Consider the following 26,365-nt stretch of genomic DNA (forward strand, 5'->3'; position numbering starts at 1 on the left):
ACATGGGTGGACAGGTTTTTGTGTGAATGTAAGCTTTCATATCTCTAGGATAATTACTAGGGTGGGACTACCGAGTCATAGGGTAACTAACTCTATGCTTAACTTCATAAGAAACTGCCATATTCATCTTCAGATTGTTGGAACTTTGTTGCATCCCTACCAGCATTGCTAGCACTTGGTATTGTCAAGTTTAAAAAAAAAAATTTAACCATTCTAATAGATATGTAGTGTTAAGTTATTGTGGTTTTAATTTGTGTTTCTCTAATGACTAATATTGAGCATCTTTTTTTGCTCTCATTTGTCATTAGAGTATTTTCTTTGGAGAAGTGTTTTAAATTCTTTTGACCTATTTATAGGTCAAAAGACCTTTTTAAATTGGGTGGTTTTCTTACTTACATTCTTTATATTCTGATTAAAAATCCTTTGTTAGGTATATTGCAAATATCTTCTAGTCTGTGGGTTATCTTTTCTTTCTCTTAACAGTATTTCACAGAGCAAAAGTTTTTAATCTTGAAGAAGTTCAATGTCCTTATTTTGTTTTTCAGGGTTTTTTTGATCAACTCTTTGCTTAACCCAGGGTCATAAATAATTTAAAAAAATGTTTTTTGGTAAAAAAAAATGCAACATAAAATTTACTGTCTTAGCCATTTCTGAGTATACAATTCAGTAGTGTTATGTATATTTATTGTTGTGCAACCAATGTCCAGAACTTTTTCATCTTGCAAAAGTGCAACTCTATCCCGTAAAACAGCTCTCCATCACATCCTCCACCCAGCCCTGGCAACCACCGTTCTACTTTCTGTTTCTATGAATTTGACTACTCTGTATACTTCAGATAAGTTGAAGTATGTGTCTTTTTGTGACTGGAGTATTTCATTTAACATATAATCTTCAAGGTTCATCCATGTTGTAGCATGTATTAGAATTTCTTTTATTTTTAAAAGGCTAATATTCTATTAGCCTTTTATATAGGCTATATTCTATATAGCCTATATATACACACACACACACACACACACACACACACACACACTCAAACACACACATACATACACACACTACATTTTGCTTATCTATTTATCCATTTGTGGCTGCATGGGTTTCCACCTCTTGGTTATTGTGAATAATGGTGCTTTGAACATGAATACACAGATATTTCTTTGAGATCATGCATTCAGTTATTTTGGATATATATCCACAAGTAGAATTGCTGGATCATATAGTAATTCTATTTTTAATTTTTTGAGGAACACCCACACTTTGTCAGCAGTGTACAAGGGTTCCAATTTCTCCACATCCTTGCTAACACTTGTTATTTCCGGGTTTTATTTTGTTGTTGTTGTTGTTTTTTAATAGTATGTGTGGTATCTTTGTGTTGTTGTTTTTTAATAGTATGTGTGGTATCTTTGTGGTTTTGATCTGCATTTTCCTAATGATTAGTGATGTTGAGCATATTTTCATATGCTTCTTGGCCTTTTGTATGGTATCTCTGGAGAAATATCTAAGTCCTTTACCCATTTTTTTAATGTGATTTTTTTGTTGTTGTTGAGTTGTAGGATTTCTTTACGTATTCTGGATATTTTCCCCTTATCAGATATATTATTTGCAAACACTTTCTGCCTTTCTGTAGGTTGCCTTTTTACTTTGTTGATTTTGTTCTTTGAGTCACAGAAACTTTTAATTTTGATGTAGTCCAATTTGTCTATTTTTACTTTGTTGCCTGTGTTTTTGGTGTCATTCCAGGAAATCCAATGTCATGAAACTTTTCCCTTTTGGCTTCTTCAAAGAGTTTTATAGTTTTGGCCTACGTTTAGGTGTTTGATCCATTTTGAGTTAATTTTTATACATGATATAAGGTAAGGCTTCATTCTTTTGCATGTGATATCTAGTTTTCCCAACATGATTTGTTGAAGAGACTCCACTTTTGTGAAAGTTTTACAGTTTTACATTTCACAGATCCATAATTCATTTTTGATGTTTCATATCTAGTGAGAGTTATATGTAGAGGTCCATTTTTACATGTGCATGCAAAATTGTTCTAGCACCATTTAGGGTGCTAGCACCATTTAGGTAGTCAAAGAGACTACCCTTTCTCCATTGGATCACCTGTACACCTTTGTCAAAAATCAGTTGACCATATTTGTGTGGGTCATTTCTGTCTATCCTTTCAGTAAACCACACAGTCTTGATGATCACAGCTTTATAGTAGGATCTAAAATCAGTGTGTTTAACTTTGTTCTTCATTTTCAAAAGCTGTTTTAGCTATTCTGCTTCCTTGGCCTTTCCATATAAAGTATCATCTCAGGTTGTCATTATCTTTGAAAAATCCTTTTGGAGTTTTGTTTGGGATTATTTAAAATCTATAGAACAATTTGGGGAGAATTTATAACGTAACAACATTGAATCTCCAGTCGTAAACATTGTCTATCCATTTATTTAGATGTTCTTTTATTTCAGTGTGTTGTAGTTTGCAGCACAGAGAACTTGCACATATTTTGTTAAGTTTATACTTAAGTAATTCTTTTTCTTTGAGGTGTATTATATGTGGTATTGTTTAATTTTGGTTTCTAGTCATTTATTGTTAGTATCTAGAAATATGGTTGATTTTTGTATGTTGCCACCTTTACTATACTCACTATTGGTTCTTTGTACCTCTTGGTACTTTGTAGATTTCTTGGGATGTATGTACTTAATCATGTTGTCTGTGAATGAATATAGTTTTGCTTCTTCCTTTCCAACCTGTATGCTTGTTTTTCTGACTTCCTACAAGAATTTCCAGTACCATGTTGAATAGAAGTGGTGACAGTGGACATCCATGTTTTGTTCCTTATCTTAATGAGAAAGTGTTTAGTGTTTTACCATTAAATATGATGGTAGCTTAGACATTTTTGTAGATGCCTTTTAACAAGTTGAGAAAGTTTCTTTCTATTCCTAGTTTGATCAGAGTTTTTAATCATGAATGGATTTTGAACTTTGTCAAATACTTTTCCTACACCTATCAATATGATCATGGGGTTTTTCTTTTTTAGACTGCTAAAATCTTGGATTACATTGACTTTGAAATGTTAAACCAGTCTTGCATTCCCAGAATAAACCCAGTAAGTCATGTTGTATTACTCTTTTTATATATTACTGCATTCAGTATGCTAATATTTTGTTAAGGGTTTTTCTGTCAGTGTTCATGATGGATATTTGTGTGTAATTGTTTTACATTTTCTTTGGTTTAGTATCAGAATAATGCTCTCTTAATAAAATGAGAGGGGAAGTATTTCCTTTCTTCTAGTTGCTGGAAGAGATTTGTTAGAATCAATATTTCTTCCTTACATATTTGGTAGAATTCTCCACTAATACCATCTGAGTCTGGAGTTTTCTTTGTTGCAGTTTGTTTTTGTTTTACTAGGAATTCAGTACCTTTAATAGATAATAGACAATTTTGGTTATCTATCTTCCTGGAAAAGTTTTGTAAGTTTGTGTCTTTCAGGGAATTTTGTTCATTTCATCTAGATTGTCAAATTTATACCTTTAGAGTTCACTGTTTTTTCTTATCCTTTAGTGTCTGTAAGGGTCTGAGTAAGATTTCCTCTTTCCTTTCTGATGTTGGCAATTTGTGTCTTCTTTCTCTTTTCACTTTTCCATTTTAGTAGCAGTTTATCAATTCTGTTGATCTTTTCAAAGACCCAGGTTGTGGTTTCATTGATTTTCCTCTATTGCTTTTTGGTTTTCAATTTAACAGATCTCTGTTCTTGTCCTCCCTCCATTCCTCCCTCCCTCCCTCCCTTCCTTCCTCTTTCTGTCCTTCTTTCTTCTTCCTTTAGGTATTTTTTGCTCTTATTCTTGTTTCATATGGTGGAAATTTAGGTTATTGATTTAAAACCTTTCTTCAGATACTATAGATTCCCTTCAAAGTACTGCTTTACCTGCATTTCACAATTTTTTTGATATGTTTTATTTTTATTTGCATTCAACTCAAAATCTTCTAATTTCTCCCCTAAGACTTCCTATTTTATTATAGATTATTTAGAAGTATGTTGCTTAATTTCCAAATATTTGGGAATTTTACAGATATCTTATTGTTTTAAACTACTAGTTAATTGTTATGGTCAGAGACATGCTTTGTATGATTTCAGTTCTTTTAAATTTGATAGATTTGTTTCATGATCCAGGATGCCATCCTATCTTATTGAATGTTCCATGTGATTTTTAAAAGAATGTAGTTTGCTGTTGTTGGGACATCTTTTTCCATTCTTTTACTTTTAATATATCTATTTCTTAATTTCATTTCAGTTTCATATAGGTAACATTTAGTTAGGTCTCAGGTTTTTTAATTGGTGTGTTTATACCATTTACATTTAGTATAATTGTCAGTATGTTTGGGTTTAGTTCTGTGATTTAGTTGCTTTTCTGTTTTTTATTTTTTCATTCCTCTATTTTCTTCTTTCTGCCTCCTTTTGAATGATTGGAATATTTTTCAGTACTCAATTTTACTTCATATTTTGCCTTTATTATTGTATTTCTTTGTATGCTTTTTAAAATTAGTTGTCCTAGTGATTGCAATATTCACACTTCACTTTTCAGACTGTACTTAGAGTTAATATATTATAAGTTAAAGTGAAGTGTAGAAACCTTACAACCATCTAGGTCAAGATGGGTATTCAGTGACAGCTAGGTGTGTGCCTCAAGGCATCCTTAAGTTAGTTGCTCTTTAGCCTCTTCTTCTTCACTTAATCTTTTCTGTACTACCTTTAATCATTTGTTTTGTTCTGTACTACTTTCAGCCTTGTAGTGTTACAAGTATGTGAAAAATAACTTTATTCATGCCTCTTTTCTTGGAATTATTTTTTTAATTCAATATGAGATTATCGATATAGATGAGAAAACTGAGATGCAAAGAGATTTAATTGCCTAAGGTCACACAGCTAAGAAGTGGCAGAGCTGGGATTTTTACTCTGGCACACTTGCTTCAGGGTAGGCACATTTGACTGTATTTTACTTCAGACAATAGTAGTGCTTATGACAAATCTCTTACTCTTTTAAGCATGTGGTTTTTAAGTCTACTTATTATCATATCTTTGGGGGTTCTCATTTAGTTTTTTTTTTAATAAATTTATTTATTTTATTTTTGGCTGCGTTGGGTCTTCATTGCTGCATGTGGGTTTTGTCTAGTTGGAACGAGCGGGGGCTACTCTTCATTGTGGTGCACGAGCTTCTCGTTGCAGTGGCTTCTCTTGTTGCGGAGCACAGACTCCAGGCGCGCGGACTTCAGTAGTTGTGGCACGCAGGCTCAGTAGTTGTGGCACACAGGCTTAATTGCTCTGCGACATGTGGGATCTTCCCGGACCAGGGCTCAAACCCGTGTCCCCTACATTGGCAGGTGGATTCTTAACCACTTAGCCACCAGGGAAGCCCCTAATTTAGTTTTTAAAATGTGACTTTTTTTCCATCTTCTTAAGTACTTCTTAAAATAGCTCATTAAAAATTTATTCCAGCTATCTTAACTTTTTTGAGTAATGGAACTAGTTTTTGGCATCAAAACATTTTGTGGATTCCCACATAATTGCAATTAAATTTTCTCAATGTAATTGAAAAAATATTTTCTGGAAAAAAATATTACTGAGAACTGTGTAACACCTTTAAATGGTTTTTGTAATCGCAACACAATATACATATATTTGAGAAAATAATAGCATATATATGTGCATATCATATTATTTATTCATCTTTTAGATAATGCTTGGTATTAATGTAGGGCCTTCAAGCACAGAAGTCTGCAACCCACAGACTGGGAACCATACATTAGACTATTAATGAATAATAATAACAAAAGTAAAATTTACATTTTTTTCTAGGATGCTAGAGTTGAATAGATTCAAATTCAGGGGGAAAATATTTACATATATAGATCAAAGAAGTCTAATTTTTATCAAACTCAAACCTTACCATTAAAGCGGAAGTACTCTTCACATTATCCACTTAAAAGTTTCCTATGACCTGTGAGGTGTTAACAGGTATAATTATGGAATTTTTAATAGCTATCTTTTTCATCTTTGATTATAGTATAGTCTTCTCAAATGGAAAAAGAAACAGATTTTTCAAATATTAAGACAACCAAAAACATGATGTCTGTGAAGCACAGATTATTTCCAGGAAAATAGAGCTGAAAGATCAAAAAATGCTTTGAGTTTGGCTGCTTTCTTTTTCTTTCTTCTTTAGTAATCAGTGTCTTGTTCCTAAAGAATTAGTACTAAGAGTCATTCAAAAAGATTCATTAAAACCAGCAATGAAATTGTTCTGATCAGACTTCTTTTAAGCAGCCTCTATTTTGTTTTTTGTTTTTTAGCCTTGGACACAATAGTCTTTTTTCGTTCTTCTGAAATCAGATGAGTTTTAAAGATTTGAGAAAATGAACTCTGGTATTTGAAGGTTAAAATCTGATCCATTCAACAGAATTTTGATTCAGAAAAGCTAGAAGTAAAAGTATAAACTCTAGTTTTACAAATATAGTAATAAAGAATATACTTTAGTGATAACTTAATCTCCATATTAGAGAACTAAGATACTCAATGAATTTCAAAGTATCAGATTGATAAAGCAACACCTGGATTAATGTACTTTATTTAAAACCGTTATGAAGGAATGACTAGTCATATGAAGTGAACTTTTATCTTTCATTTAAGTAAAAATGTATGTTGTATTTTATGTTCTGTAAAAGTTGACACATTATTATACTACTTGTAGAGCATAAATAGCAACTTAGGAACAACTTTGTGAATGGTTACTAGTTTTCTAAATCATTTAGTTTATACATTCTATTAAATTTTTAAGCTTATTATCAATATTTAGTATGAACTTTTTCCCGTTTTCAAATTGAGATCCATTGCTTTTCAGCCATAGCAGAGAGATAGGTTTCCAGAATAAAACAAACAGTTTAAAATACCATGCCCACAAAGAGATAAATAGATGTCCCGTGGGGATAGGGCTAAAGTTGGAGAACTCACATTCTCCCTTCTTTTCAAGACAAACAAAGTGTAAAACAAGATAATTTGTCCTGTTCATTGCCATCAAGATTTGCACGTCAAAATAATAGCCCCATTCTGTCAGCTCTGTGTTGAGTACTCTCCAGAATACTGTGGTAAATCACAGGTGGGTTGTTCAAGTGTTCAGAGAGCCCTCAGGAATGGGCAGATAATCAACTGACAGGTCATTGCTGAATCAAGGAATTTACCCTTTTCTTTGGCATATCATAGCTCATGAAGGCTAACATTTTGGTAACTGTTTCAGGAAAAGAAATATTGTACTATATTTCCTTTCTTCCCTTCAGTCTCTGTGATACAAAGCAAACAAACTTGTTTACAGAACATCCAGCATTTGATTGAGTAAGTGACAGGTAGGAAATTAAGCTGTTAATACAGGAGGATGATTAAGTGAGGAAATCCGTCTTTTGTCAACCACTCATATTTTTATTAGTTTTAAAATAGAATCTGCCTTCAGTTTCAGTGGGAGTGTTAGATGTACATGGTTTAATGGATTTTGTACTTGAAATCTGGCTTTCCTCTTTTACTTACAATCTAACATCACAATAGAAAATAATTAAAATAGTCTTGTAAATGATTGATATAGGATGATGGTTTAAGCTTATTTATTGAGTCAGAGCTCCACATCTGTTCTGTGTCATAACAACTTCCTCAGAGGATGAGTTTCGTTTTGTTTTGGTTTTTTTAAGCCATCCTTTCTTGTGATGCCAGAGACATTATAAATCTCTAAATTGAAAAATGCTGAATTAAATTTGGTTCTTATTTAAATCTATTTAAAATTAACCCTTTGGATATTTTCTGATTTTTAAAGTGGATTGCTGATTATCACATTGCTCTGTATATATTTCTTTTTTAACAAATCTTGATGTTTATCGCAATATAAAGAATAATCCTAACATTACATACAACATTCTTCCCCTAAATGAAGTTTACTGAAAACAACTGTAAATTTTTACGTTTAAGATCATCAAAGTAGACACATATAGGATGACCAAGATTTTATTTGTTTGGTGGTAAATGGAAATTTGAGCTCACATGTAATATGTCAGCATTGTCATAAACCTACTAAAAAATGCTCATGTCATTTTAGGCTTCATTAATTATAGTATCCAGATCACATGAACTAATACTTTTGTGGTACTCTGTCCTGGTCAGATCACATCTAGAACATAATACACAGTTTTGGGATCTCATGGTTTGTGAATAATTTTAGACATAACAGGTATGGATCAGAACATGATTTTACCTTGGAAAATAGAAAAATACAAGGCAGTTATTGCCTTCAGATATTTAAAAGTTTATCCTATAGAAAGGACAGAATTAAAAGGTTCTGGCAAAATAAATAGAACAATTTCCCAATGAACTAGAATTGTTCACTTATTATTATCATCCTGTTATTGCAGGTGTTTTAAAAAGGGGTTGATTATGCTAAATGTCTGCTATGTTGATTGGAAGTTGGAAAAGATCATTTTTGATCTCTTTTCAATTTTGATTGAAGTTGATTAGGAAGTTGGAAAAGATAATTTCTGATCTCTTCAATTTTGAATTGAATTGGCAAGTATAAAACGATTTTATTATTCAATCACTTAGCATATATGTGAATATTTACAAATTTGGGCTTTGAATTTTGAGACTAATCATTGAAAATTACCTTTGGCCCTATAAACGTTCCATGTATTTTTGCCTTCTATATTTTTTCTTCTTTTTAAAGATGATTACAAATATGTATCAAAAAGAAAAAGAAAACAAACATCAAAATTTGGCCCAGGTCATATAAATCCAGTCTGAAGCTAGAGATAGGAATAAGAATGAACAATACAGGTCCTCTGTTTAACATGTGAATCCCACTTTTCCGATCATATGTGAAAGTTGAATATTAGGAACTTAATAGCACAGTCTAATAACTTGCTGCTTTCTTTGAAGCAAACATGGTCCCTCCTCGAAAGGGGGGAAATGTACTTGAAGATCATTCCTTGTCAGTATTGCCCTTTGAACTCTAGGTTGACTATTTGAATAGATAGGCTTTCTGGCTCATCTCATCATCCAAAACTTCTTGATATTCTTCTCCTTTCTTTAATGTTGTAAATATTTGGGAGAGTGGATAGTGAATATAGGTTGTATATTTGTGCAGAATTCAGCAAGAGAGGTTGGGTGTTTTGCATTAAGTATCTATATTACTATAAAGTTTAATTGCTTTTAGATACTAGTTAGCACTGAGTAGTACACAGAAAGTACCTGTTACACTGAGTTACTCATTTGTGGAATGTAAGAGTGAAAGAATATATGCATGCATCCTTAATAATTACAAGGGCAGTCATCATGTTTTATCCATGGCCTAGTCTCAGGATGTTTTTTGGCACAATTTTCTAGGGAATCTATACATATGTTGATTTCATATCAATCTAAAACAATGTATTGTATAGATATATTAACTTTGGTAGTCTGCCATAAACTTCACTCCATTCTTGTGGGCATTGATACAGGAGAATGGTAGTTCTTTTTTTTTTTTTTTTTTTTTGGCTGCATTGGATCTCCGTTGCTGCGTGCAGGCTTTCTCTAGTTGCGGTGAGTGGGGGCTACTCTTCGTTGCAGTGAGCAGGCTTCTCATTGCGGTGGCTTCTCTTGTTGAGGAGCACGGGCTCTGGGTACGCAGGCTTCAGTAGTTGCGGCGCGCGGGCTCTAGAGTGCAGGCTCAGTAGTTGCGGTGCATGGGCTTAGTTGTTCCATGGCATGTGGGATCTTCCCAGACCAGGGATCAAACCCATGTTCCCTGCATTGGCAAGCAGATTCTTAACCACTGCGCCACCAGGGAAGTCCTGGAGAATGGTAGTTCTTTTAGATGCCCTCTCACTATTAATCTCTGAAAAACCAAGAGCAGTTACGAAAAGTACTTCTTAGATAATACAGGATAGAATAGCTTTTTCTTTGTTTTCCCCTTAAAATAATCTATAGTTATAAATGGGTTTTAAATAATTTGAAGCTGGATTTGAATTCTATTTTGGCCTTTACTGTGTGATATGAGGCACTGTTTGCTTATCTGTAAAATGGGGATGCTACCTCTTTTTCAGAAATGCTGGTGAATTGTATCGGGTAACTCATATGAACCATTTAGCTTTGAGCCTGTTACAAAGTGAGCCCTTGAGAAACAATAGCTATCATTACAATTTCGCCAGGAAAAAAAAAAAAAAGATTAAAATGTCATGGATAAATACCTGACTTTAGCACTAAAATTTTAAGTTTAAAATTTTAAGTTGTTACATCTTCGATTGTTTTATTTTTCCTTTTCAATTCTAATGTTGAAATTTTTTCTCCCATTATAGAGACTGTATCGGCAATTTGTCGTTGGTCATTACTATAAATGAATTGCTTGTTAACTCTAAGTATTTCTTTGGGGAACCTGGTGATATCTCCTTTTCCTCTCACAGTGTGATGGTTAATGCATGTGATATCTATGCCCCTTCCTCTGTATTTTTCTGCACAAAGGTTTCTGAGATCTCAAGGAATCTGGAATGGTAAGGTTCTCATCCATTGTCAGGAATCCAGCTTCTTAGGAGCTTTTCCAGCCTTTTGGCTAATACCTAAATAGAATCTTCTGATTTCCTCAACTTGGTGACTAACATTTTTGTATTTTTAAACTGGCCTGGGTTGATATGAGTCTGTTTGGAGAAGGGTAGTCTGGAAAGTGTTAAGCCAGAAACAGGAAGATTTAAAGATTGAATCACCCTGTCATTCATTGTATACATAATACCTTATTTTCTCCAAGGTTCTTGTTTAGCCTGTATGATTTGCCTTATATACATGTGCACACACACACATTTTCCAATATAGTCTATAACATATACTGAATAAACTACACCATCTGTATCTTTCTGTCTATTTTAATCTTGGTCAGCATCTGCATAGCACTTCTAATAGAATTGCATAGAACTTATGAGCTCAAAATAAATACAAATTTAAGCTTTTCATCTTTATTCTAGGAACATTCCCCATTTCCAAATTATTTATATTATCATAATTCTCCTATGAAATCATAAAACAAAAATTGTACCATCCCTTCAAATCAGAACTTTATTCAGTTTATGACTGCTTGGAATAAGAACAAAAGTTTAAAGAAGGTATGATTTAAGTATTACTAGGGGAAAGTAAGGAGAAAAGTGTTATGTTAATAAATTTGCATTGTATGCACATTGTCAGCCTCCCAATCTGTAGAAGCATGAAGAGTAGAATTATGTTTTGCATTTTTCAGAAAGTGAGAGACCAGTAGGATTTTAACAGTTTCATAAATGGAGCAGAAAAGAAGAAAACTGTTGAACCTAAAGCCTGGCTTCATCAAGAAGTAAATATAAATTTTTCTTTTTCTGTCTTTAACCTGAAAGTATGCTCAGAAAGTCAGGCCTCACCAGAAACATTACTGATGCTTTGGGGCAGTAATTTTTTCAGCTTATGTCCTTTAGTTCAGTCTTTCTGTCTAATACTGGGAAATATTCCCATCAATATTGAATGAATGAACTTACGTAAAAGTTTATGCCTGGGGAAAAAGCAAGCTAGAGGCTTTTGATACCTAGTACTAGCTGGTTTGATATAGTAAATGTTACAGTTCAGAGAACAGAGAGATTACGGAAAGTCAGAATAGTTAGGAAAAGATAAACTCACATTACTTATTTGTTAAAAAATTCATTTTCTATGTGGCAGGCTAAGTAGTTTGCATATACTGTCTCATTTCAATCTGCATAATAATGCAGTTAAGGTAGATACTTTTCATACTGTTTTGTAGGTAAAGAAACAGCCTCACAGAGGTTAAGAAACTTGGTCCGTGATCTAACAGCTAATAAATGACTCTATAATGAATGTTACTTTTGTTCATTTGGATATTCTTCCCAGAAATCAGTGACTTTTCATGGCCTTTAAAGAATCTGAACTAGTTAACAGGGTTGCTACAGACCTTGGGAGTTTCTGGGAATAGATTTAAAGGCACTGAGAAAATCTGATGATGGCTATTGAGTGGGAAGTTAAGTAATCCATCTAATTCTCTGTACTAAAAATAAAGTCAGTTGCAATATATTCTTTTATCATTGACCTGAAAAATTTCTGAGTGTGTAATCCTATGGTGAGTGATAATGTGTCATCCAAGCTTGCTTTACTTTTGGCAGGTACCAGTTGAATCTAAGAAGTACCTGCTTCTTGTATACAAGGTTTTAATTTGTTTAACAGACAAAAATATGTATTTGCAGCTTGAGGGATCTTTCATGAATGGGGGTGTTCGGTAATACCTCTCTTTCAAGCATGCCATGGTATCTTGTTAACAGTGACATTTATGAGTTGAAGTAGAAATCAGAATCATTTCAAAATAGACACTGTTCACTACAACATTATTGGCATCTGTTTTTAGCATAGCAATAATTATTATTAGGGAGCTCTTTTTTGTATGGCAATTTAACATTTTTTTATTGATTGATTGGTTGTATCTAAGCTGCTACAGCTTGATATGTGATGGTTAAGAACATGGACTCAGGCCATGGGTTTGAATCCCAGTTACATCTCCTACCATATGTATTACCTTTGGCAAATTAGTGAATCTGTGTGACTGTTTTTTCACCTGTAAAATGGAAATTACAGGAGTACCTATTACAGAGGGTTGTTATGAGGATTAAATGAATAATAAATTTGAAATAACTTAAAACAATGCTTAATAAATATTGTTTGTTAGCCTACTTTTTAAAAGTTTGCCTCAGTTTATACCCATGAAAAATTCTTTATGGATATTTTGTTCACTGTGTATTAAAATACATTATTAAATGTGGTTGATTTATATGTAATAGATCATCATATATATTCATTATAAGGTATCATTTATATATTAATCTGGTAGGCTAGCACAAATATATTCTTTTTGAAAATTATATGTGCTTTTGGAAATCTGAGATCCTTCCCAATATTTATGTATAGTGAATTTCCAAAAAGAAAATGAACATTAGATTTGTGAGATACATGGGAAGGTTCTATTCCCAGACAGTTAATAATTATTATTAAATTCCTAATTATACTTTTCCCAATAGTAATAATTATTATTAAATTCCAATTATACTTTGCCTTTAATAATTATTATTAAATTCCTAATTATACTTTGCCTTATAATTATTATTAAATTCCTGATTATACTTTGCCTAATTATATTATTAAATTCCTAATTATACTTAAATTCCTAATTATACTTTGCCTCTACTTTTTAATATATTAAAAATATTCCTAAAAACATTTTCAACATTTTGATTATTTTCTGGGGGCTTTGTTTGTTTTTTTACCTACTAAAAATATTTGTTTAGATCCTTCGTGTGTATAATGTTAAGTGCTGGGAATACAAGAATGAATAAATAGATGAAATCTCTTCTCATGAGGCATATGGTTTGGTGGTGGTTACAGACAAGTAAACAGGGAACTACAATAAAGTGCTAAATTCTGTGATGGCAGAAGTGCAGAGAACTCCAAGGGGAATGGGGTAGGACAAAGAGAACACTAAAACTAGATTTAGGAAAAAAGAAAAGTTTCTTAGAATGAACATGGTAAGGGGGCTAGAAGTAATGGAGTGGAAGGGATGAGATGTTTCAGGAAGAGCATAACATTATGTGGAAAGGCCTAAAATGGAGAGAGCACATGATACATTTGTAGTTCAGTATGGCTTGGCCATGGAGGGGAAGATGAGAGTGGCAGAAGTGATCACGCTGAAGAGACAATTTATGGTTTAACCGTAATAGTCTTTGAATGCCATGGCAAAGAATTTTTCTCTTATCCTGGGAGCAAGAGTAACCATTAAGGCTGCTAAGCAGCAGGTGGCATGATCAGATAGGTGTTTCAGAATTCTCTGATTATAATAAGAGGATGAGGGTCTGTTGGTAGAAGTGACTTTTCAGCGATCTAGGAGGAGAGTCAGTGGTCTGAATTAGGGAATTATGAAGATGGGGTGAAAGGAAGTAGTTGGTTTCAAGAGATCCTTAGGAGTGGAATGCACAGGACATCATGGTTGGTTAGACGATGGCCTTGATTTTACTCTGACAGGATCAGCGTTCTGAGCATTCAGTCTGTACAGCTGAGTGGGGCCCTGTGCCCAGAAGGGACTCACTATTGGTTTAATCCTGTTGTTGCTGTCTTTAAATTCTTAATGGTTTTTGGACAAGGAACCCCAGATTTTCCTTTTAAACTCAGCCTTGTAAATTATGTAGCCAGTCCTGGTCTTGAGAACTGGTTGGATGGTGGTATGTTTCACAGGGAGAGGGAAAACAGGAATACATTTTGGGGGAAAGATAAAGAGCTCTGTATGGGATATATTGAGTTTAAGGTATTTAAAATATTTAATAGCCTTTGGATCCTTAGTTCAGCTGGCCAATGATACAGATTTAAGACTAAGCATTTTAGTGATAATTGAAGCCATTGGAATGGATAGTATCTCCTAGCGTAAGTATATAGTAGCTGAAGAAAAGGTTGAAAGGAAGGAACCCAGGTGCACTCCAATATTCAAGAGTGGGCAGAAGAAAAGGAGTCTGTAATGAGTGCAGAAGAAATTATATCTATGTAGGAGTTTGAATATTCAGAAATAAATTATGTAAAGTTAGAGTTTGTAAGTTTATTGATGTCAGGAAGTTAAGAGAGTTCCTATCTAATATATTTTATTTCCTCTGTGACATAGGAGGTTAGGTCAGCTGCTGAGAAAAAAGGAAAGTGGTCAGGTTAGGGATTTGAGGAGAATGGAGACGCTTGAAATAACTTCCAAGAAAAAGAACTTTATGAGGAAATTGGAATGCCAGGCAAGGTTAAGGATCTATATGAGAATGGAGATAATTTTGTTGAGATTTTTCATTTTCAGTGCTTAGCCGTCAGTTGTAGTTGTGTGAAATGGAGATAGTCATATTGATTGGGACTCAGTTTTGCCACATGGAGGAAAGAGTGTTGAATGGATGATTAGGCAGCGATTCTTAAACTTTAATATGCATTTGAGTCACTTGTATGTCTGGGATGGAGTCTGAGATTTAGCAATTCTAATGTTTCTGGAAAAGACTGATGGTCTAAGTATTGTATATTTTAAGAAGATCTCCCAGATAATTCGTATGCACATTAAAGTTTGAGAAGCACCTAGCTGGAGAATGATTGAAGTATACAGTAAAATCTAAAGAAAAGGACTGATAGGGTGAAAATTGAGGGGTTATGCAACCGGTAGTCTCAATGAATGAAGACTATCTTTAATCATTTGGGTAGTCTCTGAATTCAATGTAGGTATATTTTTGTCTTTTGTGACTGTTAATTTTTCCATTTTACAAGAGGCAAAATATTTTCAATGATTTTTTTGAACAAAGTAACACTTGTATATAATACATGTCAAGGTCCATATGCAGAGACCAGACCAATTATAAATTAGTAAGTAGAATCTTGACAGTGGGATGTTATAAAAATCATGACTCCAATTTGTATGGAACTTTTAATAATCATTATCTTATTTAGCCTTTATAATCCTATGAGTTGGTAGAATTAGATAGTTTATGCTAATTATACATGTAAAGTAGAGCTACCAGATTCATTAAACCCTCCCATGTCATTTTGAAAATACATTTTTTTAGTGATTTAGAAATTGAAGTTATGAATGCCTCTGTGTTTTCACAAATGAATACTTTGAATAACTTAATTTCATTTTAACTTTTATAAAGTGTTGCTTTGCAAAGAGACTGCACTTCATATTGGACGTGCACATAACGCCACATTTCATTCAGAGGCATAGATATTGGTGAATAGACTGGGGAGAATTAGCCCTTCATTTTGCCTAGAAATTTTCAATATAAACTCTTTAAAAAAAAACTGCTGTATACGCATAATTGTGTGTACATATACCTTTGTTTATAGGGAAAAAAACCTGAAAAGATACATATGTTCAAATGTTAAAAGTGGTTATCTATGGAAGTGATGGTAAGTATATATTTCCCTCAGTTTTCTAACTTTACTGCGATGAACATGGATTTCTCTTTAAATTATTTTTAAAAGTGTAAATATATATAAACTTTACTGTCATAAAATTTTGATAATGTCTTAAATTATCTCCTGAGCTAAATTCTTTACCATTCCTTAGCACCATAACTAGACATACATACTCGATCTCAATTCCACAATGAGTCAAGACAAATTCAACAGTCATTAGGTGATGAAGGTCTCATTCAGATGAAGTAAATAATCTTTTCCTTCAATGCCAGTAAATAACCTATTTTATATAGACATATTATTTTTCAGAGGGTACTTAGCTAACTGTAGCTTGCTATAATTGTGCCCACTAATGATTAAAATCTCTGATAATTATTATGGTAAGGCTATAAGGACTTGCATCTCTGCAGTAAAATCTTTTATCAACACAACTTAAAATGTATGGTAAATTTATTCTGTGGTACTAAATAAACCAAGGATTATGGGTTTTGAGAATTACAATGAATTCTACAGTTCTTACTAGAATTAGAGCTAGTAAGAGAGTTTAAAATATTAATATAATAGTCATTAAAATTAAATTTTGTGAATATTCAGGTTTTTAGAATGTTTTTTACTCAATCTTCTGTTATCTTTTTTGTACCTAAATCAAACCACAAATAGTGGTTACTATTAATTTTAATAATAAATATGTTTAATCAAAGTACTTTGAAAATAAAAACTCTTATTATTCCTTAATGTTACTCTAATCTGTACAGGTCAATAAAGTACATTTTATAAATATGTATCTTCCCAGGAATTAAACTATGTCCTGTTTGCACCCCCAGGAAGAGACTAGTTTACTCTTCTCATCAGTAAGGACAGGCCAGTTGTCTTAATTAATTTGCCAAGACATACTATGAAATTAGTAAGTGCCAATTATCCCCTTTCTATAAAAGACTGAGGAACAGAAAGCGTTAGGCAGTTTGCCAGTAGACAAGTAGTAAACTTCATGGAAGAGCTCAAGTATTCTCTAGGCCTGGGGAATTGACAATTTTTCTAGTTACTCTAGGAATCATTGGCATCATTTTGTTGTTATTACCCTGTCATATATAGACATGACAGAAATTCTGGGAAAAGTACATCCTCATAACTTTTTTTTTCTTTTTTTTTTTTTGCTGCATTGGGTCTTCGTTGCTGTGCGTGGGCTTTCTCTAGTTGCAGCAAGCGGGGGCTGTGTTGCAGTGTGCGGACTTCTCATTGTGGTGGCTTCTCTTATTGCGGAGTATGGGCTCTAGGCACGCAGGCTCAGTAGTTGTGGCACACGAACTCTAGACCGCAGGCTCAGTAGTTGTGGCGCACAGGCTTAGTTGCTCCGTGGCATGTGGGATCTTCCCGGACCAGGGCTCGAACCCGTGTCCCTTGCACTGGCAGGTGGATTCTTAACCACTGTGCCACCAGGAAAGTCCATCCTCATAACTTTTTAGCTCTATTTATCTGTCGGTTTCATTTACTTTTTTTTTTAATAACCAAAATAGTTTATATTATAACTTAAAATTCTTTCATATAAAAAATAGCAATCTTTAACTAATGCTTTCTACTCTCCTAGGAAAAGGACATTAAAAATGCTGCACATTAAGACATTAATTGCATTCTTTATATTTAATTTCCACATTTCACATTTGCTACCTGTAATTTCACCAAGATCTATTTCACCTGGCCTTTATAAACTATTTCACTTTGAAATGATTATATAATCATTCATTTACTTTTTAATATTCTTTCTAACAGATATTTTTCTGTCTTGCTCAGCAAAGTTCAGTTTAAGGATAAACTATATAACTGATCTAATTCAATTTCAATTTCTTTACATGCTTCAATAATATAGTCATGCTAATTATGCTTTCCCTTTTGTTCTCTTATCATCTGAAGCCAGATTATAGTTTTATATACTAGGTTCTGCACTGGGTGCCACATGCAAGGGAAGCCAGTAAATAACTTAATATCCAGAAAGATCCTAGCTTTGGTTGAAAAAGGAAGATGTCTTGTGAGTAGGACTGTTGTAAACTATACAGTAATTGTAAATCTCCATAATTATAAAGGGGCATTTTCTCTTCTTTCTTTAACCTGTCTTAAGTATTAGATATGATTAAAAGAAGAAGTGTTTCTCTCAATAACAAGAAAAAAATTACTTGTTTTTACAGTCAGTTTTGAGACAAAAGGAAAAACTCCACTGGGATAAAAATATGTCCACACAGGGCCTGCTATGTAAAATTTTCCAGACTCATAGGGACTTGAACCCCGTTTTTTAGTTATTTGATGAAATTGCGCATACTAGTTTATGAATAGTTCTGAATGTTCTTGTGTTCTTTTTCATATAAAATATTTTAAAAATCTGTCAGTTTTGGTTTCTCCATTAGTAGATGGACCTGTGGAAAAGTGGGACTTGCTTACAAAATGCATTGAAAGCAAGTACTTTCCCAGCCTTGAATAATTTATTTTCTCCTTCTTCCAGTCTCTTGTGGAACATATTCTATTGTGTCCACTGAACATTTAATATACATGGCTTTAAATTGCTATTTATCGTGTTGTTTATCCCTACATTGCAAACTCCTGAAAGGCAGAGATTCACTCTCTTGCTTGTGATATTCCCAGTGCCTGTATCTTACATAGAATTAGTTTCTAACAAATTATTCATAAATTATTTATTCTGACAGTTTCTTTTACCCATCACACAATTGGGGGAATAATTTTATCTAGCTACACTGACAGCTTGTATATATATGCCAGCTCTTTTACTCAGTTGCCTAGTTGTTTAAGTGAAACTGAAGCTGGAGACAAGTCAAGGAAGAGGACCAGTGCAGCGAAGACACAGGAGTCTTGAAGGTGGCTGCAATTTCTTCATTAAATCTTGTCAGTGACATAAAGAGTTCTTCAAATAAAACTCATCGATGGCAAATTGAGCAAATTGAGTTGGTGATACTGCACATCTAATAATAGCAAATCATGCAATTTCAATTTGTTAACATGCTAAGCACCTTACATTATTTCTTTCTTTTACAAGAGAGAGTCTGAAGCTTAGAGAGTTTACAAATTTCCATGGAGTAATATAGTTCGTAGTAGCTGGATTAATATTCTGTTTGAATCCAAAGCCAATGATTTTAACAACTTCCAAACAATAGTAACAACAAAAAATGAGAAACATAATTCACTGTATACCTGAGTTCACTGAGACATACACTATCTCATCTCATTGTTAGTCTCCCCAGCAATTCTCTGGCAAATACTTTCTCATTTTATGGATGAGGAAATTGATGCCCAATGAGAGATATCCATTTGGCATGTTGGTTTACATTTGTAGATAGATACAGATATAGATAGAAAAAGATATATTTTTGGAGTGGCATTCTAGTGACTGGTGATTGAACTAATAAATTTTTAAGATTTAATTAGCAATAATTTAATTTCAGATGCATTTTATACAGTATTTCTTAATCCTCGAATTTTTTTTTTTCCTTTTTGGTGGTTGCATATGGATTACTCTTAATGATTTATAGCAGTACTTTAGAGCAGTTTAGAAAGGTCCTAGCCTAGAAATGTCTGTAATATTTGTAAGGAGTAATGCAATTTTATTATCTAGAATCCTGCTAACATATATGATAAATGTTAGTAGAAAAAGATATATTTGCTTTCTTTTAAATTTTCATTTTGTAAAACAAAACATTCCTGTTAAGTTAGAAAATAACCAGGATTTCTGGTTTGGAGAAAACCATGTTTAAGTTAAGTAGCTTTATATGTTTTATATGTTAATTGTTCTAGCAGCATTCAGAAACCCTAGTGTTTATGAGTATGAGCCGTTATTTAGATTCCCATGGCCCTTCACAGCCCCAGGTCCTAGAAACAAACAAACAAGACTTTACATAATAAAAATTGAAATAGAAATTTAAAATATGACCTATAACATGAGGTATGAACTTGCTTAAACTGTGTTTGCTTCCTGCTATGAATTTTCAGAATGCCATTGCTAAATGTGGAAGTATTTCAGAGTCTAGTACGAAATAATTCCAGAGAGAATCAGTTCAGTGTCAAAAAGAAAAATGTAAAAGGAGAAAATTTACTCAATTTTAGAACCAGGAAATGTTAGACCTTAAAGAGACTTTAGAGATGATCTTAGCCTACCTCCCAACTAGGGAGGTGGAAACTGGCTTTATTATGAAGGAAAACGTCAAGAGCCATATTAGAGGGATCATAAGCTGAGGGAGAGTTTTCCAATTGAGCCCTTTTCTTTCCTTCATAGTACCCTTATAATTGCTCACTCTGTTTTTAGTATAAGGCAAGAAAGTAGCAGTCTAGTGCCAGCTAGAGACAAGACAAGAGTATCAGGACAGTATGGGAGCCTGGCTTGGGAGACAGTATTGTATTAGCAATAGATTTAGGTATCTTATCTCTCTCAACTCTCTTCACTCTGTGGACCAGGCAACTGTTATAGAAGCAGGAAAGCCCCTAATAATAAAGATGCCTAAGGTGGAGATCCTAAGAGATTTGCTAGTGAACAGAGGCCCTTGAGAGGTGGGATTGGAGAGTAAAAGCAGGAAATGATTTTCACTCTCATTTTCTCAGGAGTTGCAATTTGAAAGGACTTTGTGATTGTTGTGATTTTTTTGTTGTCTTTTCTGATATATAATTCAAATTTCAAAGAACTGGGAGATGTTATTATAGCAAAATTTCCTATATTCTCACCTACTTGTTTATGTGAACAAAGTCTCTCTGTGCTTTATAGTCTCCCATGTTTACAAGAATGCATTGGGGAGGAGGAGACTAATGAGATAATTCCATCGGTCTCATTAAGAAATGAATTTCCAATAAACTGTAACTTTTTATGCTTAATATTTTGTCTAAGTCTATAATATGTATAATGGTACATAAATAATTGCAATGCTAATTCAATCCAGAGGAAATTTAATAGCTAGAACCTTATATTCATGTGAATTTTTAAAAATTTAATGTATGTACATAGTTTTATTTGTGAAAGTTATTACAAAATGAGTAATGAAGGGGGTAGTGGAATGGAAATACAAATTTAAGGAGAAAAAAAGCAATTTAAAGTTTCTCAGAGCTAGCTTTTATATGGATGATAGTGTTAAATCATTTAAAATTATTGAATAATTGGAAAAAGTTGAAATAAAAGTCATTTAAAAATATCAGTATTTATGGTATTCTGGAAGTTACATCTGTTACAACTATTTAAACATGGGTACATGTGAGAAGGCAATAATTTCACCTTTCTTTTTAAAATATATGTATAACTCCTTTTTAGCACTACTAAGAGCTACATGTACACACTGATTAAGACCAGAACTCTACATTTTTGGAGAACAGGAGGGAGATGAAGAGAGAGAAAAATGCTTTTAAAATTACACAATGAAGCTTTTCCAAGGAGTGATGAAGAGTGCATGCTTATAAAATGATTTTAGAAGCAGATCAGCCAGAACGGTGAAAGGATCAGAATGCTGATATGGCAAAAGATAATGGAGTTGGTCCCTAGCCAGGCTGTAGCAACTGCCTTATTATATTTCAATATGTGCCATTAGCTGTATATCTTGATTCCTTCAACTTTCTGCCCAAACGAATGACTCTTATTTCTACAGTAACTAGAATAGAGTTGGCTGGTCTGCTGATACCACCACAGCCTTTACTAATCCACTGTATATTCGTAGAGTGGGATAGGAGGATGGTGGTGTTCCTTTGATTACAAAAAAAAAAAAAGGTACCGACCTTGGAAAAATTTGTGACATGTTAGAATTGAAGTCAGTATAGAACCCACACGTGAGTGCATATGCCTGTAGCGCACTGTTCTTCTACACCTTACCCAAGTTGTAACAGAGGTCTTACTTATGCTTTGTAATTAGAGGAGTTTCATGCTTAGAAATGGGGAAATAGAGAATCAAGTGATGAAGGGAGATAGCAATAAAACTATGTAAGATGAATCTTTGCTGCAGATCTTGGCAAAATCCTAGGCTAAAGAATTAGAATCATCTGATGCAGAAAATGTACAAGGAGTCAATGGAGGGAAAAAGGAAAGAAACAAACACAGGAAGGATACTATCAGAGAAATTGTGCATGGGTGTGGGGGTGGGGGGAAGGTCTGAGGGGAGGAACAGGAAATAAAATAAGTTGTTTGCCTAAATCAGTGATTATCAGTGGGGCTCCAGGGTGTGCCTCTGAAGAGTATGCATGTATTTACATCAAAGTATACAAATGCTCTCTCTTCTTCACAGGATTCTGATATGACCAAATGATCTTAAATAATGCTATCCCTGCCTACCTCACACATACAAAAATAAAGTAAAATAAATAACGACTTGATTTTTGCATGTGGAAATATGCATCCATGTCAATGACGTGGAAGTCTAAACAATGTTATTTTCATCATACAGCAAACATGTAAAAATTTTAAATTTCCTAAACATTATTTTAGGTAAGAAATTGTAGGGTTTTTTACTGCTTTAAAAAAAAAACTTTTAGCTAGAATAATTTTCATACTACTCATTTAACTGAGTAAGAAGTAAAATATTAATGAAGAAATATAGCGGCCATTTAAAATATGTAATCCCCAACATTTCTTAATGGGAAGTGGGTTCTGGTAGCTGGAATGCTTTCTACTTTATGCTGTGGTGGGTGTGTATAGGCACGTTTGAAAGAGGAAACTAGGATTGGCCAAACTGCTCATTCCGGCAAGGGGATAGCTGACATCTGATGCATAAAATAATAAATAATGAGGAAACTCAGGTTATTTCTTGGATAGTAGTTATAATCACTAACATTACTGAATACTTATGGTGTGTTGGGCACTATCTTAAAATTTTACACCTGATAAATTATTTAATTGTCATAATAATAACCACATGTATCTTATAATCACGGAAATGTCCCAGATTTTCCTCTTATTTCCTTTCTTATTTACTTCTTTTATCATTCAGCTGTTGATTAGCTCTCCCCTTGTCTGAGTGGGCAGTTGAGCCCAGTCCTAGCTCCCTCGTTTAAGTGGAGGCTTGACTGACCTAGAGCATCCACAGTGGCTCACTCATATGTCTGGCTCACCTGGGGCATTCTCCTGGAGCACCTTGGAGCTCCTCCACATGGCCTCTCGACAAGCACGGGCTTGTAAAGACATGGCAGCTAGGTTCTAAGATGGAGGTTTCAAGCCCAGAAAAGCAAAAGCCACAGATCTCTGAAAGCCCCTCTCTGAAGTTATACCGTGTCAGTTTACCCAATTCTCTTGCCCCACATTTTGGCCAGAGCATCTCACAGATTGAGTGGGAGGAGAATAGACTCAACCTCTTGATGGGAAGAATGGGAAAATATTTGCAGCCATCTTTAATCCACCATAGATAATATGATAGCTTCCTATGTTGTTGTTATTGTTAAATTCTGTTTATGAGAGCTAACCACCTATTTTACTTCCAGTAACATAAACTATTTCAAAAGTGTCTTGCCTATGATAGTTTTCTTAAAAACTGTCTGATAGTTGGATAAGATTTTGGTCCTGGAGGACGGAAAGGAAGGGGACTGAGTGTTCTTGTGCACAGAGTTTCACTTATGCATGACTCTACTCAGTCTCAGCCTTCAAGTAAATCACTCTAAGCAGTATGAGGTAGAGAAAATTATCCCAGTACTTCCCAGAGTGCAAAAGTTTATATTTTGTGGGGAGACAGAGAGAGAGAGGATGGTATTGCTTATAAAATCATTTTTTATATGTATATATATAATTTTTATTTATATATCTGTTTCTGTTTAGTTTTATCATCGTAATACCTGCTCATATTTTTAAAAATCAAAAAGAACTACAAGGCTAAAAAGAAAACAGAAGTCTTCTGCCCTTTCCTCCTCATTCTCAAATTTCTGCTCCCCAAGACGAACTGCTTTCTATTGATTTAGTAACCCTCCCAGTTGCCTTATGAAATGTCATATTTATATTCTTATTTCTTGAAAAAAGAACCAAATGAAACTTCTAGATCTGAAAAATACAAAATCTGAAATGAAGCTTTCACTGAATGAGATTAACAGCAGATGAGACACTGCAAAGAAAAATCAATAAACATATCAACTATTGGCAAGTGAACCCATTCAAACTGAAGCCCAGAAAGAAAAAGGCAAAAATAAAACAAAGTCACGCGCGTGCGCGCGCGCGCGCACACACACACACACACACACACACAAATACACAAAAGAACAGAGCTTCGGTGACCTGATGGACATTATTAGGTGATCTAACATAGATGAATTCCTGGGGGTGGATTGGGAAGAGAATCAGAGAAAATAGGTTTAAAGAAATAATGGCCAAAATTTGTTCAGATTTGATAAAACTATCAACCCAACAGAAAAAAGTAGCTCCAAGAATAAGCAGGATAAGCAGGCACAAAGCAATTCAAGCAAGATAAACACAAGAAGACCTCACTAGGGTATATGATAATGAAGTTGCCGAAAAGCAGTGATAAAAAAGGAAGTCTTAAAAGCAAACCAAAAAGAGAAAAAAGAAAGAACATGTTCAATACAGGAACACAGGTAGGAATTGTCAGAAACAGTGCAAGCCAGGCAACAGTGGAATGATATCTTTAAAATGCTGAAAGAAAAAAAAAACCCGTCAATATTACAAAGAGCAAAACCTATTCAACTTAAATAATGAAACATGTTCATATTGAAAGAGTCCTTTCCATTTACAGAGTCACAGAAACCAATGCTGGAAAGGACCTTTGAGCTTATTAGTCTGTAGTAATGGAAGTAGGTAGGAGTAAGGAGGAGATTAGACTGACTACCCCCAGAAATACACACAGGGCTTTTAGGTTTCTCACATACACCCAGAAGCTTTTTCACAGACACCCTCACCCTCCCCTCTCACTGTAGCATTACTAGGGCAGTGAGCCTCTGAGTATAATGAGACTGAACAGGATCATCTCTGGTGTGTTGAGGCAGAAATAGATTGAAAACCACCGACAGTCCAAGTCAAAGTTAAAGCTTTGAGAAGATAAAATGACTTTTCCCAAATCATTTTTGACAGAGAAAATAGTAAACCTGAATCGCAGATCAGGTGCTTCTCTATTTCTTTTGGATATTTAAAAAATTGGGGGTCCTCTTGGAATTTGTCTATGACAGTGTATTTGCAATGAGAGGTGAATCTAAGGAGTTACAGAGCAAAGGTTGTGTTTATATATGTGTGGAGGGGGAGATACTTAGAGTTTTTATATCAATGCAATTTTATATAAACTCTTAGTATATAAAGACTAGATTTTACTAAGCTATTAATTTACTAAGACATAACAATAATAGGGATGAATAAAATACCTTTCCAGTATTTCATCTCTCTCCTTCTTGACAAGTGAAGTTCCAGGTGTGGTAATACCTATTGTGTAGTGGCTCCCAAAAGAAGTTCAAGTCCAGAAATACAGAATACATAGGCAGTATATAAATATGCTTATTGTTGCATCATGTCAGTGGAGGAAAATACAGAAGGAACATTTGAGCTCAATAAATCTCTGCTAAAGAGAGCTTTACTTGCTACAACCTGTCTGCAGCAATCAGAGGAAGGAAGTCAGCAAGAAAGGGAAAGAATGCCAAGTTGCAAGTGCCAAATTGTCTCATCACTTGCAACTCAAGAGAAACAGCAGATTCCTATAACTCAAAACAAGGTTCAAATTCAGCTGCTAAAATTGTAATAGTGTCCTAGATTTTAGAACCCTTTTTTCCCCTACCAATAAAGGTGATCTTTATCCAAATATCAGTACTGAAAACCACAGAGGCTAAGTGTTGAAAGGGTCTTGAATCATGTCAAACCATCTACTTTTCAGATGAGGTAACATGGATCCAAGAACATTATTTGACTCCTGCCCCAGTGTTCTGTCCATTAGACTCTGTTATGGAGAATAATTCTAACCAAATCACTTGCAAATTCCAGGTAAATCATTCCCCACCAAAAGTGTGTGTCTTTGTGATATGATTATAGCTATTAAGTATTCTGAGGAACTAATTCTGAAGGATTTACAGGCATTATTTAGTTTTCTTTTGTAAACATTTTGACAAGTTTTTAATCTGATATTTTGATCCATTTGGGAGCTACCAAATGTTGCTTTTAAAAGTCTCATTTCTCACTCAAAAACAGTTTTAATAAGATAAAACAGGCATGATTCTGTGGGGGAGTATTTTGAAAACATAGGAGCCAAGTCAGATGGAAGTCATACAGGTGTTAAGATGCCATTGATGGTAAGGTATATCATTACTTTAAGGTATATCATTACTGAGAAAGAAAATGCAGCCAATTAAGTTACGATGTGCATTGATTCCAAGATACACACTCACTCATTTCTGTGATGTTAAAGGATGAAGAAATGTGCTCCTTAGAATCA

General features: G+C 33.9%; 1 protein-coding gene across 2 annotated transcripts in view; it reads left to right on the plus strand.

The window, feature by feature from the left end:
• The window catches only part of AFG2A (AFG2 AAA ATPase homolog A), a 338,551-nt gene that overhangs the window by 157,704 nt on the left and 154,482 nt on the right, over positions 1 to 26,365 (plus strand). Inside the window, exon 15 of one of the 2 annotated variants that reach the window (XR_009540411.1) lies at positions 11,278 to 11,367. The exons of the other annotated variant lie outside the window; for it this stretch is intronic. The gene's annotated coding sequence lies outside the window, so the exon portion shown is untranslated. The remainder of the gene's footprint in view (positions 1 to 11,277; positions 11,368 to 26,365) is intronic. 2 annotated transcript variants of the gene reach the window in all.

Source organism: Lagenorhynchus albirostris, chromosome 4 (assembly GCF_949774975.1).
Source record: "Lagenorhynchus albirostris chromosome 4, mLagAlb1.1, whole genome shotgun sequence".
NCBI classification, from domain to species: domain Eukaryota; kingdom Metazoa; phylum Chordata; class Mammalia; order Artiodactyla; family Delphinidae; genus Lagenorhynchus; species Lagenorhynchus albirostris.